This window comes from Amblyomma americanum, chromosome 1 (assembly GCF_052857255.1).
Source record: "Amblyomma americanum isolate KBUSLIRL-KWMA chromosome 1, ASM5285725v1, whole genome shotgun sequence".
Lineage (NCBI taxonomy): Eukaryota > Metazoa > Arthropoda > Arachnida > Ixodida > Ixodidae > Amblyomma > Amblyomma americanum.
The window spans coordinates 230,309,176-230,322,842 of NC_135497.1; the positions used below are offsets into that span (position 1 = coordinate 230,309,176).

The 13,667-nt window shown below is 44.0% G+C and overlaps 1 long non-coding RNA gene across 1 annotated transcript; it reads left to right on the plus strand.

Annotated features, from left to right (window-relative positions):
- Positions 1–1,998: 1,998 nt before the first annotated feature.
- LOC144114760 (uncharacterized) lies at positions 1,999–12,026 on the plus strand. The gene is made up of 4 exons (XR_013311113.1): positions 1,999–2,293; positions 3,313–3,437; positions 7,415–7,563; positions 11,877–12,026. It is a non-coding gene; the product is annotated as an uncharacterized LOC144114760 (long non-coding RNA).
- The last annotated feature ends 1,641 nt before the right edge of the window (positions 12,027–13,667 follow it).

Genomic DNA, 13,667 nt, shown 5'->3' on the forward strand with positions numbered 1-13,667 from the left:
AACGAAAGCTCAGTTACGCGAGAAGCTGGCTTTGTTTGAGCATCATTCTGCGCTTACCGACAACCAATCACGGCAAAAATTTAGCGATAAAACGCGTCAGATTTTCAACTTGCTTTCGCATTCGCAGAGCTGCTATGCTTAGCAAGACTGTGGCATGTAGTGGTTTGCACCGAGGCATCGGCGCGCCGCCGCCGGCTACTCTCGCTGCGCCGCCACCGCCTATGTTTTCACTTGGCGTGATCGGCGCGTCCTAGAATTGTGAATAAATATATTTTTCCCGTAAATATATCTGCGTTTGACATTTTGTTTTGCCTTGTTTATTTCCCTGCCTGAGACAGATAATCGTTTCAAGGAGTTGTGCAATGAAGCAACACAAAACAAACAAAAGCAACCTTGCTCTCCGCGCGTCTACGCATGAGCATCGTTACCAGACAACGCAACGTGGGATTCCGAAACTTCTTCAAAGGCGCAACATGGCGCGGATGTACTGAGCCGGAGTACCCGGGTTCGAACCCCACCGCGGCGGCCGCGTTTCGATGGAGGAGAAACGCAAAAGGCGCCCGTGTGCTGTGTGATGCCAGTGCCCGCTAAAGATTCCCAGGCACCTCTTCCTTTCCTGTTTTACGGCCTCCTTTCCCTTTTTCCTTGCGGCGCGGTTCAGATGTCCACCGGGATGCGTGAGACAGTTACTGCGCGATTTGCTTTCCTCAAAACCATTTTATTTCGGGTTCGAACCCGGGAACTCCGGATCATTAGCCGAGCGCACTAACCACTGAGCCACCGCGGCGGGTAGACCACAAATACAATCTACACAAATCTGTATCTGTACATCCATGCTTACAGTGTCGTTTGTATGCGAGTGTCCGCCCCTGTTTGATGTGCTGAAAAAGCCAGGAGACAAGCTTTTGAGTGAACTCATCGAAGCGCACGATATTCATCGCCGCAAAAATGCTTGTATATGAGCGTTGCGTCGTGCAGTGTAACCTGGTGTTTGGAAATGGCGAAATGATGACCACGGACTGTTGTAGCATGCTTTCAGGGAACTTTGAAATATTTTCTCTCTCTCTCTTTGTTGAGAAGGCGATACTTATACTATTTTGTGAGAGCAATAAAGTTTGTAAGTAGGCCGTGGACTTTACAGCCTTTATTTTTTAGAAAAGTCGGCGGATGTTTTTCGCAGTTCATTTTTATTCAGAAAGTGGCGTTTTTCGTTTAGTTGCCCAGTTAAAACGCTAAACGCTGCGATTATCGGTGAGAAAATTCTCGAAACCCAAAAAAGAGGCAAGGGCGCACCGCAGTTGAAGAATACACCAGGATGTTTTGGTGTGGTCTGGTGTTTTCTGGTGTGAACACTAGACAGTTTTAGTGTGTTCTACTGTTTACACCAGACTGGTTTGGTGTGTGCTGGTGTGCACATCCTAGTGTGTTAGTGTGCTGTGTTGTGCACACCAGGGTGGGTTGGTGTGGTCTAGTGTGCACACCAGACTGAAGTGCACATCAGAGCGCTGGTGTGTGGTAGCGTGCACATCAGAAAGTTGGTGTTTCTTGAGTATGTAACACTGCTCACAGCAGCCAATTTATTCGCTCTGTTTGAATCATAAGCAGCTCAGCATAATTGTACACTGTATATGTAAGCAATGACTTCACACCATCAAATAATGATTTAATTATATAAAATAATTATATGTCGAATATCACGGTGAATTACACAGCGTCTGCAGGAAATCTGAAGATTGAATATGACGCGTCAATGCAACATCAAGTGCCTTTGAGGGGCTGATTGTGGTCCTTAGAAAACAAGGAGGCGCGAAGCGCCTTAGTCTAACTGCAATTTTGTACAGTTCGCAGTAATTATTTGCCATGACACGCGGAGCGCTAATAGCCCCGCGCCAGCGCCTAGCGTGCTTCCCAACGCCGTTCAAATCCAGCGCGCTGGCTGCTAGGTCACGTGGCAGGAAACAGCAACCCCCCGGCCCCATCCTCTCCTTCTGTGCATTCCAGTGTGATATCCGTCTAGGCCTTACGCCGCGCCGTGCTATGGTCCGTGCTGCTGTTCTTGTGCTGTTTGTGTCTGGTTTCAAAATCGTTGCTTCAAACTTGCGTTTGGGTTTCCTGGTTATCGTAGCTTGCACCGCGTGTCAGCAATGCAGCCGTTCGCGTACTTTGGGAAAAAGTGACCACGCCGTGAAGCATGGAGCCGCTTCATCTTGACAACACATTCGGCTTCATCCGTGGCAGCCGCAAAGCAAGAGGAGGAAGGGGTTACTGCAAGGCGTCGAGTCTTCGTTTCCAGGTGAGACCCATAGTGTAGTGCAGGGGGCGTGCAACTTGCGACCGCGAAAATAAACGAGCGAGCGCAAAGGCGAGAAGAAACGGAAGGCTCTGACGAGGCTCTGTCAGTTCTGTCCTGTTCGTTTCTCTTCGGCATTGCGTGTGTTTCACTGGTTGTTTCCGCGGCAGCAAAGTGCATTACACATCGAATCATCAACATGCTGGTCTGTCAGTGTTCGTTGCTACGCGAGCGCCGCGGTCTGGCATAGATGCGTTTGCTAAATGTCAGGCGCGCGTAGGAGTCCTAAATGTAAATGTGCCGTTTAGATACTGCCCAGCAAGGCGCTGGCCCAGCGAACTGTGTGACTGTGTTTCGGGATTTCGTTAAGTTGGTTGCCCGACTTCCTGTTCATTATTCGACGTGCGACGTGATTGTGCGATGCCTGCACGCGTGTTTTTTGACGCCACTATCGGCCCGTTGCGGACTGCCGATAGCGTGCGCCGCTCGGTCTGTTTCGCGTTGTGTTATTCGCTACGCGTATGTGCGTCTTTATGATGTGGCGTCTTAAGATTAGAACACACCTCTACAAGCCGATTACACCAGCTGTCAAGCTTAGGGTGCGTGGGGGTGACGCGTCAAGGCATGCAAGCGACTGGGTGAATTGAGCGACGCGTCGCAGCGATACCCCAAAAGCAAGCTGGCTGCTCGATCACCAGTGCAACATTGGTAACGTTGCCTGCAGCTGTAAAGTTCTTTTAATTGCAGGCGGCCGTGAATAAAAGTCATAGCTAAATGTTGACGAAGAAGTAGCCCTAGAAAAGCAGCGCTTCGTAGCCGTTTCAAAATAAGTGTTTTTGAATAACCTGTGCAGTACAGAGCTTATCATGATAAACTAGTGTGAGCAAGTGGCGTTATGTATTTAAAGTTTGGCTGTTTAAACATTTTCTTGTGGTTGTGTGAAATGCCAGCAATACAAATAATTACCAGGAAGTGCCAGGCATTGTGGGTGCAAGAATACACAGCTGAAAATTGTTATGCAGGTGAAGTGCCTGGTGTTCAGTAGTGAAGAGGTCTGAAAAGATCTTCGTCGGAGAGGATGTCTCGACTGTCCAGATTTGGGGCGGCTCTTGTCTGTGCCCCTTTCAGCCTACATTGCAGAGCACAAGTATGTATTGAGTTTTCTAAGATCTGTTTTTTTACCTCTGTGTTGAGATCAGTGTGTTGCGATGTCTGCTTTGGACCAGAACGTTGATGGCATGTATTGGCATTCCCCTATTCAAAATAAGATGCGTGTCTCTTCTCAATAGGTCACCATCAGATAGTGCCACTTTCATGCTCAGTATGAAGCAGTGCTTAAATTCAGGGGGGCCTCGGCAGGCCTCAGAACCCCTACCAAGACTAACAAGGAATCTGAGACTCCCCGTACTAGAATGTAGGGAGTGTATGAATCCGAAGCAAGCAACCAATTTTCTTTTTCTTATTAGTGGTGGTTAGAACATTTCTCCTGTCATTTCTAAAATTTCGTGGTGGTTTTTAGCAAGAATCATTAACACGTTTTCTTATAGCCAAGACGCAAAAAATGCAACGTTGACAGCACAACACACAGGGTGGAAGAAAAAGGGAAACCCGCACCCTCATACCACGATTGAGTCCAGAGCTGGCCGCTCAGCTCCAAGGCTACGCAGGAACGAGCACACTGGCATAGCCTCAGCTCAGCCGCTTTCTCTCTCTCCCTCTCTAGTTCCCTCCCCACCTGTTCTCGAGTCACTAGAAACCCCCTTCAATGCAGCCAGGCTTTAAAAAACACCAATATGAAGGAATGGGCTACAGGGCAGCATTTTAAGGTGATATTACAGCATGAGGACAATGCTTTTATCCTTTTTTCACTAGTACCCAGCTCACTTGGCACTCATCTTAGACAATTAGAGCAGAAGGATAACCATGTCATTCTTCTGCAATAATGCCGGTGTCACATGGCACTCCTCTGAGGCTGCTCCAGCAATGGTGTCTTATTTCACTTGGCCAAAAGAATATGAACAGTCTTATATAGTGCAGCTGTGAATGCGCCTCAAAGATGAAACAACAGTTGGACTTGACAGCTTCCCTTGTAAGCTTCTCTTCTGCAGCCTCTCACTGCCTCTAGATCTGAGTGCAAAATAAGCACCGTCTACTGCAAACTACTTAAGGATCTGTTATAGCCTGTGCACAGAAAAGCTGAAAGTGCTAAATGAAAAAACTTGAATCTTCCACATAAGACATTACCTCAGTTATTATCATAGTGAGTTTTGATGTTTTTTTTGCCATTTCACTTGCCTGCTGTTGACACTGTGCAAGTTCAGTGAGTATACTTGCTCTAATACACTTACAGGAAATTAGGAGCTTGTAGTGACCTGTTTGACTCAGCCTTTCGGCATGCTACCTGACATCATAGTTAAACAAAGCTCGAAAGAAACTACACGTACTATGGACACCAGATGTTTCCTTGCGTCTTCTTTCAAATGATGCCTTAGACATTAATGTACATGGGCCACCTCGTGATATTTGCTCTACAACTGGTAAATAATTTATAATTGTCTTTCTCCTTTTTGTTGCAGTTTTATCAACCGAACGATGGCTGCGATGTTTAGTTGGTTTTCAGGTCATGTCAAAAGCAAGAAAACTGGTAATATAACTGCTGCTATGGCATTTGTTGTCATTCCAGCTTTTGAAACAGGCTGTTTTAGGTGTTGTAGTGAATTAAAACTGCATATCAACATTTATATTGTAGCCTTTTCCATGCCTCAGCAGACCTAAAGGCCAACTAGGCATCACAGCCATCATTTGGCTGACCAAGCCTAAACAACATCAGAGAAGGAAATGGAATTATAAATTATTTAATGGTAGGCAAATACCACTTGGGGATTCATGTATTCTAATGTCTAATGCAGCGTTTAAAAAAATATGTGACCAAAGTTACGTTTTTGTAGTCCTCGAAACTTATTTTTTAGGTGTTGTCTATTTCACTGTTCTCAATTTGCAGAGGTAGCAGTGTTCAGTACTGCTTACCTTCTTTTTGTTGTTCTCTTTTCATTCATTGGTTGGGCCCTGTTTTCCTGTGTTATTTTGTGTTCTGTAATCGCATAGTGCATCCCTTCTTTTCTGTTTGTGCACCACTTCTGTTCAGTGTTTTTTTTTTTTTTTTCTGGCAGGCCTCATGATAGCTGGCAGCTTTCCATTCATTTTTGTCTTCTCGTCTACTTGCTCCTGGTACTGGAAAAACATAGTTTACTGAAAGGCTGAATTCTAAATTGTACAGCATCATTTAGGTGCCCTCTTCCTTTTTAGCATATGCCATTAATGGTTTTGCCTACTGTTGCCAAGAATCTTACATTGACACAAATTTGTTTCACAAGTGCAGGGCATGCTTTGCTCTCATGTGGAGTTTGTGCATTTACAGGGTATAGTTTGTACATGGTCTCTTAGTTGGTGACTGACACAGCGGCCTCGTTGGCTGACTTTTGTATTATTATGAGGGGTTAGAATTTGCTTTTGTCGTTGCTGATGAGCTTTACAGGAGCTTATGATGCCTTCAACAGTCATGTCTTTTTTATTGCCTTAGTTAGGATACTGAGGCTCAAGTGAGCAAGCATCTGAGGCCAAAATACCAGTATAACTTCGTGCCATTTGTCAGCTTTCTTTATGATGTGCACAACTGTGCAAGTAAGGAATAATTTCAGGTCTCAGTGGTCCTTCATTTGCTTTTGCTTTTGAGCCTTTATGCCAGATGTCAGATTTTGGAGGATAGTTTGTCACAGCCTTCATGATTGAAGTAGGGTAGCACAAGGTACCAGCCATGACAATAGGTCGTTATAACTGATCACCCCACTCTCGCTTTATGAGCACACCAAAGCTGAGATCAGAAGGCAACTTTGATGAGCATTGACACCTGAAGTCGTCTTTTTACAAGCATAATGTTACGGACCACTTTTAAATTTCCTTAAGCTATTGGGTTCAAATCATGTTTGTGATTAGTCAAACTCGCTGAACTGCACTGTCATTGTGCCTTCATGGAATGTGGCACCGGATTTCTGCTCCTGCAGCAAATCATGTAGGTCAGATGGGAGGTTGTGTTAAGAAGTAATGCAGCATGGAAGTGAAAATCACAATGCGCACATATTACTATTTTGTTGTCCTTGACCAATTTCTGTCACTTAGAGGCACTGTACTTAAAAAAAACTAAAGTGCGCTGGAGCCGCTGGAAACCTTTTGTGTGAAGAAAAGGCATACTGACTTTGGTCGTGACAATTTGATGATTGTGCAAAATTTCAAAATGACCATTTTACTACTTCTTCATGAACATGCACTCTTTGGTGTCACATAAGGTGTAATGGCAGAACTCGTCTCTCATTTTTCTTTGCTCTTCAGTTTTGTTTCTATTTTATATTTTGTATTTCTTAGCATGAACGCCATAGGCCATGCACCCCTGTATTGCTTTGTATAAGGAAAACAGTGGCGAGTACAGCGTCTCTGCGTGTGGGTTCCTCATTGAAAACTGTTCTAAGGCACTAAGTTGTTTGCCTTGGACTATATCAATAGCTCATGCACTTCTAGCTCAAAAAATATTAAGTAATATTTCGTTCAATTTTGACTACAAGAAATTTGCTAAGCAGCATGTTGAAGACATATTAGCTTTACTGCAGGCCAGCCGGTATTAGTGCCTTGCTTGACAATGGCATGGGGAAGAACTGTAATTAGAAAATTGCTCTTAGCAGTCGCTGCGTGTTGATATAAACACTGGCAGTGCTCCTACTGTACTATTTTTGTTTTCAGTATTTGTTGCTACACATACTAATCTGTGATTTTCAAGGATGAAGTCAATTGTTTTTCAATAATTGTGCAGTTAAAGTTGCAAATTCTTAAAGGGAAAGCATGCAGTTGCCTTTTGTACTTCACACTGTTATCAGAACTCACCGCTATTGCACGGCACCATCAACATCAAGGTGTAAGTTTTGCATTGGTAATAAACAAAATGATTTCTTACTTTCTTGCTTCAACAGGTGTTATAGCATACTACTGCTGTGAAGTGTACAAATACAATTAATATCATATTCGTGGCTGCGAATATGGCTAAGAATTTTTATACGTGTGTTCTTTTTCCTGTAGGTGTATCTGAATTCAAGGTAGAGAAGGCAATTTACGGCGCCGTGAAGGGATGCAGTATTTCACAAGAGGACTGCCACTACCATCTGGTCAACAGAAGCAGTTGCACAATGCAGTTCCAGTAGCAAGTGCTCAGGAGGTGACAGTGGAAGGCAAGGAAAAGGTTCTCCACAAGCTAAGCCTAGAGGGCTGGGATAATTTGTTCTGGGCAGAATTATGAGACATCATTCCAGTGAACAAAAATGTGTCCGATGACCATGGTGTCTATTCTCTTCGTCCGTGTGTTTTTGTGCGCTGGAGTAATGTTTCACAATTCTCTCCGGAAGGCATTGACTGAAGTGAAAAATCAATGCACTGAGAGGTAATTGCCAGCTTTAGCTGGCTTTATCTCAGAGGCATAAATTCACTCTCTCATTACTCATTACGACTCAGGTTTGTTAGTGGTTTATAATATAAAAGTGCCAAACAAAGGATAATGACAAACATACAAGACATGACCAAATAATTCTAGATATTGCCTTCATGTGAAAGTTCATTTACAGGAGGTTAATTGATGGGTGTAATTAGCTCATGTGAGGATAAAAGCTTAAAGGCCTAGGCTTGAAACGCAACATGGCAGTGCATGATCAGTGAAATTACCCATAATGAACTACTTTTAATGCATACTTCAGTATCATGCAATGGAGAGAAGATTGGTGGTACTTAGCAGTCATTTGTCCTGAAGCTTGGATTTTAAGTGCTGAGGCCTAAGTGATGCTGATTCAGTGTAGGCTTTCGTGGGTGCCGTCACATTTGCCATCATCCATGAATCCATGAATCCTCTGGTTGTCTCTACTTAATGATGAAAATTTCCATATTATAACTTGTAGCCATCACAGAAAATTTTGCACAAAAATAAGCTTGAATGGAATGCTAGCCGGCCTATTGTCTAGCTGACAGATGCCATGATGGAAGTGACTGTTGGCGTCCATCATGCAGCCCATAATGAGCCCCTCTTTTCCCTTCCCTTCTTTGCTCTCTTGTCTAGCTGTTATGCATATAGTTTTGCAAATCATCTTCTAACTTGGGCTACTTCAGCTTACATGTAAAAAGTTTTCGGCTACTTTTTACTCAAGCATAGGAGTATTTGAGCTATCTTTTGCTAGTTGTGCTTTTAATAGTTTGTGACATTGATTATGACAGTCTTAACCACTTTTTTTCACACTTAGGAGGGATGGCCCAGTGGGGCCTTGTAGAGATGGCTCGAAGCAGTTGAAATACTTTGTCACGTACATGTTGGGAGGGATCATGCGAATTTTGTGTTGTGTTTGTGTGGCAGTAAACATTGCTACTTTGGAAAAGGTGCCAGTCTGCCATGCAATGTCAGCAAAGCTTAAAGAACCCCACTTGGTGCAAGTTATTTTGGAGCCCTCCACTACAGTCGAATTATCAGCCGAAAAAAAGGAGGGGCAAGAGGAGAACCTGCACAGGTTCCTTTGTAGGATCTCCTCCTGTCTGTCTTTTTTCGGCTGGTAAAAATTATTCTTTCACATGTCTTACCAACTGGCCCACCATTCAGCCTTGCTGCACTACAGTGTCCTGAAGCTGTTATTGTTATCTGCCTTGCTGTGAGATGCGGCTCTTGCAAGTGATCTGCCTTCTTAGAACCAATCAACTGGTTAAACTTATTCGCTTGCGGGTTTCAAATTGAGCTAGTTGGTAGTCAACATGGTCAAACATAATTGCACTTTTAGACTGACGTGGGAGAACACAGGGACGGCACAAACACTGGTGCGAAAACTATCAACTGAGGTTTATTGCGATGTGCGCACATATATAAGCTTAACATGTCAAAACATGAAAAACACATTTGAACCAGCAACTTTGCTATCGTATCGTCAAGCATCAGAAAGACTGTCCCAGCAGATCAGTTTGTTTGGTATCTCTTGTCCAAGAATTGCTTTTCCTGTTTTGATAAGCAAAACTGAAGGGTCACTAACACACGTCTCTTCTTTTCCTGATTCCAAGCAGTAGGCTCCCACAGCTCCCTGGTTGTCTTATCTTTGAATTTCAGCAGAACTGTAGTCTAATGGAAGTGGGGTTTGCAGCTATCGCATCTGGCGCAATGTGCCGCCAGATTTTCAGGTGACTTAATCTGCTGGCAGTTGCAGTTATGCTCTCTGAGACTTTCATTTAAACATCTGCCTGTCTGGCCCACATATGCTCGGCCGCAAGATAGCGGTGTCTTGTGAACCACTCCTTCACCGCACTCGACGAACCTGTTTGTGTGCCTGACGCCACAAGACTTCTCCTCTCCTGGACTGGTTTCTTCCTTTACATTCGCGCACATTCCTTTTAGTTTTCTTGGTGCGGAAAAAACTACTTGCACTTCATGCCTTTCGGCAAATTTTTTGTTACCGCACATTCATGCACTTTCTCACAATTTGAAAAAAGTTTCCGAAAATGCATGAAGTGCAAGTAGTTTTTTCCGCACCAAGAAAACTAAAAGGAATGTGCGCGAAGGTAAATGAAGAAACCAGTCCTGGAGAAAAGTCTTGTGGTGTCAGGCACACAAACAGGTTCGTCGAGTTCTGTGAAGGAGTGGTTTACAAGATACCGCTATCTTGCGGCCAAGCATATGTGGGCAGACGGGCAGATGTTTAAATGAGACTCAGAGAGCATAACCGCAACTGCTGGCAGATCAACTCACCTGGAAATATGGTGGCACATTGCGCCAGATGCGATAGGTGCAAACCCCACTTCCAACAGACTATAGTTCTGCTGAAATCCAGAGATAAGACAACCAGGGAGCTGTGGGAAGCCTAATGCTCGGAATCAGGAAAAGAAGGGACGTATGTTAGTGACCCTTCAGTTTTGACTACCAGACAGAAAAAGAAATTCTTGGACAAGAGATACCAAACATAAACCGATCTGCTGGGACAGTCTTTCTGATGCTTGACGATACGATAGCAAAGTGTGTGGTTCAAATGTGTTTTTTATGCTTTGACATGTTAAGCTGATATATGTGTGCATGCCGCAATAAACCTCAGTTGATAATTTGTGCACCAGTGTTTGTGTCGTCCCTGTGTTCTCCCACGTCAATCTAAAAGTGCAATTAGGTTTGACCATGTTATTCACTTAACTGGTAATCAACTCGGACATTTTTTGTAGCTGGAACCCTAACGCGTGGATGCACCAAAAGAAGTGCATCTCACTGGAAGACACGGAGTGCTAGGCACCATAGAGGATAGTGCACAGTACCCAGAATCTACTGTGGGTTTTGTATGTGTGCAAGTGTCTGCAGGTACTGTGCAGTGAACTGCACCAGACGCTCCGTATGTGTATAGCAAGATAATACCTAAACAAAACTGATGTGTGCTCAGGCAGTTTTGGTTTCAACACATTCAGCAAGAAAATAATCTGGCAGCTTTTTTGCACATCTGTTGCAGTTTTACCAGTGCCAGGGTTCAGAGCATCTTGTTTAATTTTCATTGAAATTGAGTGGGAGCAAGGTTTCCTTTCAAATCGTTAACATTCCAGCCTTGTCGTTTTGTATGTGGCATTGAGCTTAAAATAAATTTCAACAGTTTGCTTTTTATGCTTTTCCGCCGAAATAGGAAGAAATGAAGAGAAATGGTTTTCTAAATAGATGCAGCGAGCCAGTGCTTTGCTGTTCTGCACCCTTTGGGCATAAAAAGTCTCAATACATGGATTTTGTCACCCTTAATTGGACTCGCCTCAAATCTTTTGTTTTTACTGGTACTACAGCTTATCTCGTTTTTGTGCCCATCTTTACGGGCATCTTCTAATCATTTCTCTAATTCCTTAATTCCTCTTAATTTTTTGTTTTCTGCAACAATAGAATTTCCATGGTAATTTATTTCTCTAGGTTACGAAGTATTAGAATCTCTGAGCCTGGTAATGAATGAAATTACCCGAGATGCTAGAGTGCTGTTTATTTTCTCAGAAAGCTTGATTTTGTGTTAGAAGAACTGTCATGCTCAATATCAGATGCAATGCCAAAATATGGTAAGAATTCAGATCATGAAGCGGGCGTACCCAGCTGTGGTGTAATTATGCGCAATTAGCTATGAACGCAGAAAAAACACAACACAATAATTCACACTTTCATTCACACAGCATGACAAACAGGGGCAAGGGGAAGGCACCACAAAGCGTTTTTTGGCGTCTTTCCGTGTATGCATTGTCACACTGTGCGAATAAATGTATGAAATACTAGCTCATCCAGCAACTGATTTCAAGCAACTTAATGCAAGTGGGGTGCTTTATGTGAGTAGCATTTTTTTACTATAAAGCAGAAGACTCGCTTGGTTTACTGTAGAGGCATTGCGAGTTGTATTGAATGTGTAGTACATGTTTGCACCACTGAGCTAAATTTAATGGCAGCATTTGCTAGTTGCCTTTGCGTTGTGATTAGTATAGTGTACTTCACACTAATTTGTGATTTTGTTCTGTTGTTCTTCAGGTATTGGGCTACACAGCTGGAGTCAAGCTGCTGTCAGGGAAATGCAAGATATTCGACTTTGTCAGAAAAGATGCATGCTACGATGCAAGGGGCCTCTAGCTTGACTGTACTGCCAATTTTGTCTACCAATAAAGCTAAGGATGCTTTTGAGCAAATGTGAGCGTTTTTTCTTTCTTTACGATACGTGCTTGCTCTTCATCTTCGGCAAGAACACAAATGATGGGGTTATGTGCATGCTCCAGCGTGCAATCGTGAAAAATTATGACGCTGCGAGTGTGAGCCAAACTATGCCGAACTGCGTGCAGGTGCCACTTATAAAATGCTCGTGCCGTCAAGACCGGCACAGCGAGATTGGTGGATGTTAGTGCACCTGTCTCGACATCAGGAGTGCTTGCAGTTTTACACCATTCAGCATGTGCTCACACGGATCTCTTAATTTTGCTCACGATAGTATGTCCAAACTCACAGCATAAAGACATTGTATGGTACACCAACCACACCAAATCGAATGGTACACCGACCACACCAGGAAACACCAAACCAAAACACACCAGAGCCGGCATCAGACGACCGGGTCACAGCACAGAACACCAAACTGGAACACACCACACTACACCACATCAGGACCCGTGTCTGAAAAACCGGTCTGGTCGGAACACCGGACACGGTCACACCAGAAAATACTCACCGGGTCACACCAGAACCCGTGTCTGAAAATCCGGTTTGGTGTAAACACCAGAAACTGGACTCATTTTATTGACATTATTTGGGACAGAGTGTCGTAGGCATATGCATACTTAGGACTGTATCAGTAATACCTGCGCACCCCTCTGTGTTTATATAGCACCAATTTAAAAAAAAAAGGCTTGTAAAACTTAAGCACTTCAGAGAGCCTCAGGATATTACGGGCCTGTTGAATGTATATAGCATAACTTGCAACACCAACGGAGATTCGACGACAGCACTTACCGTGCATTAGCGGTCACTTGGAATCTGACTCAAGCTCTTTCAGACTGCCTTCGTCCTTCAAAACAAGCTGCTAGATCTGTTCGTGTGTGTGCATTCCTCCGACAACTCCGTTTGCAACATGGGTCAATTATTTAGACACAGTACTGTCCATATATTCATCAATTTGACAGTCATTTGGGATGTTCCATTGTATGGTCTGGAACCAATTGTCTTTAAAGCACCTTGTAGAGTGCTGTAAAAGATACCATGTGTTTCAATCGTCTACCATCTTCACTAGGCCTTCAGCGCTTCCGTACCTGCCTGAGCCACTACTATAGGAAGGCGACAAGTTTCAAGCCATGGTAGGGCCATGGATAGGGCAGTCCTCGGCTACCTTCCACACCTATGTGTTCGCCGTGTTTGCTGTTATGGCGCTGTATCCTGCAAAGTCGTACCTGAGCGCTTCCTGCTTGTCGAGTAGGTGGCTATCGGTGTCTGCTGCCCCTATGGCTGGTTTCTCTGTAGAAGCTGCGTTGTACTCGCTCTGTCCATTGCTTATGTGTTCGGCTTAACTGATCTTGAGGCCCTTTTTGACGGCATATTTTTGAAGCTGCATGCCAACCAGCATGATGTCATCCGTGTAGATGGCATGTTGAAGGTAGGGTAGCAGGAAAATTTTTTCACTGCAAAGTTAATCAACGCTGGGGTAAAACAGCGCCCCGGGATTTTTCTTCGTTTGATCAGGACAGGTGGCAAGGGCTGATTATCCATGCCAGTGAGCCTTATATGCAAAGGAAATTCTTTATGTAGTTGAACGGGACTCGTGTTGCGTCTCCTGAACCT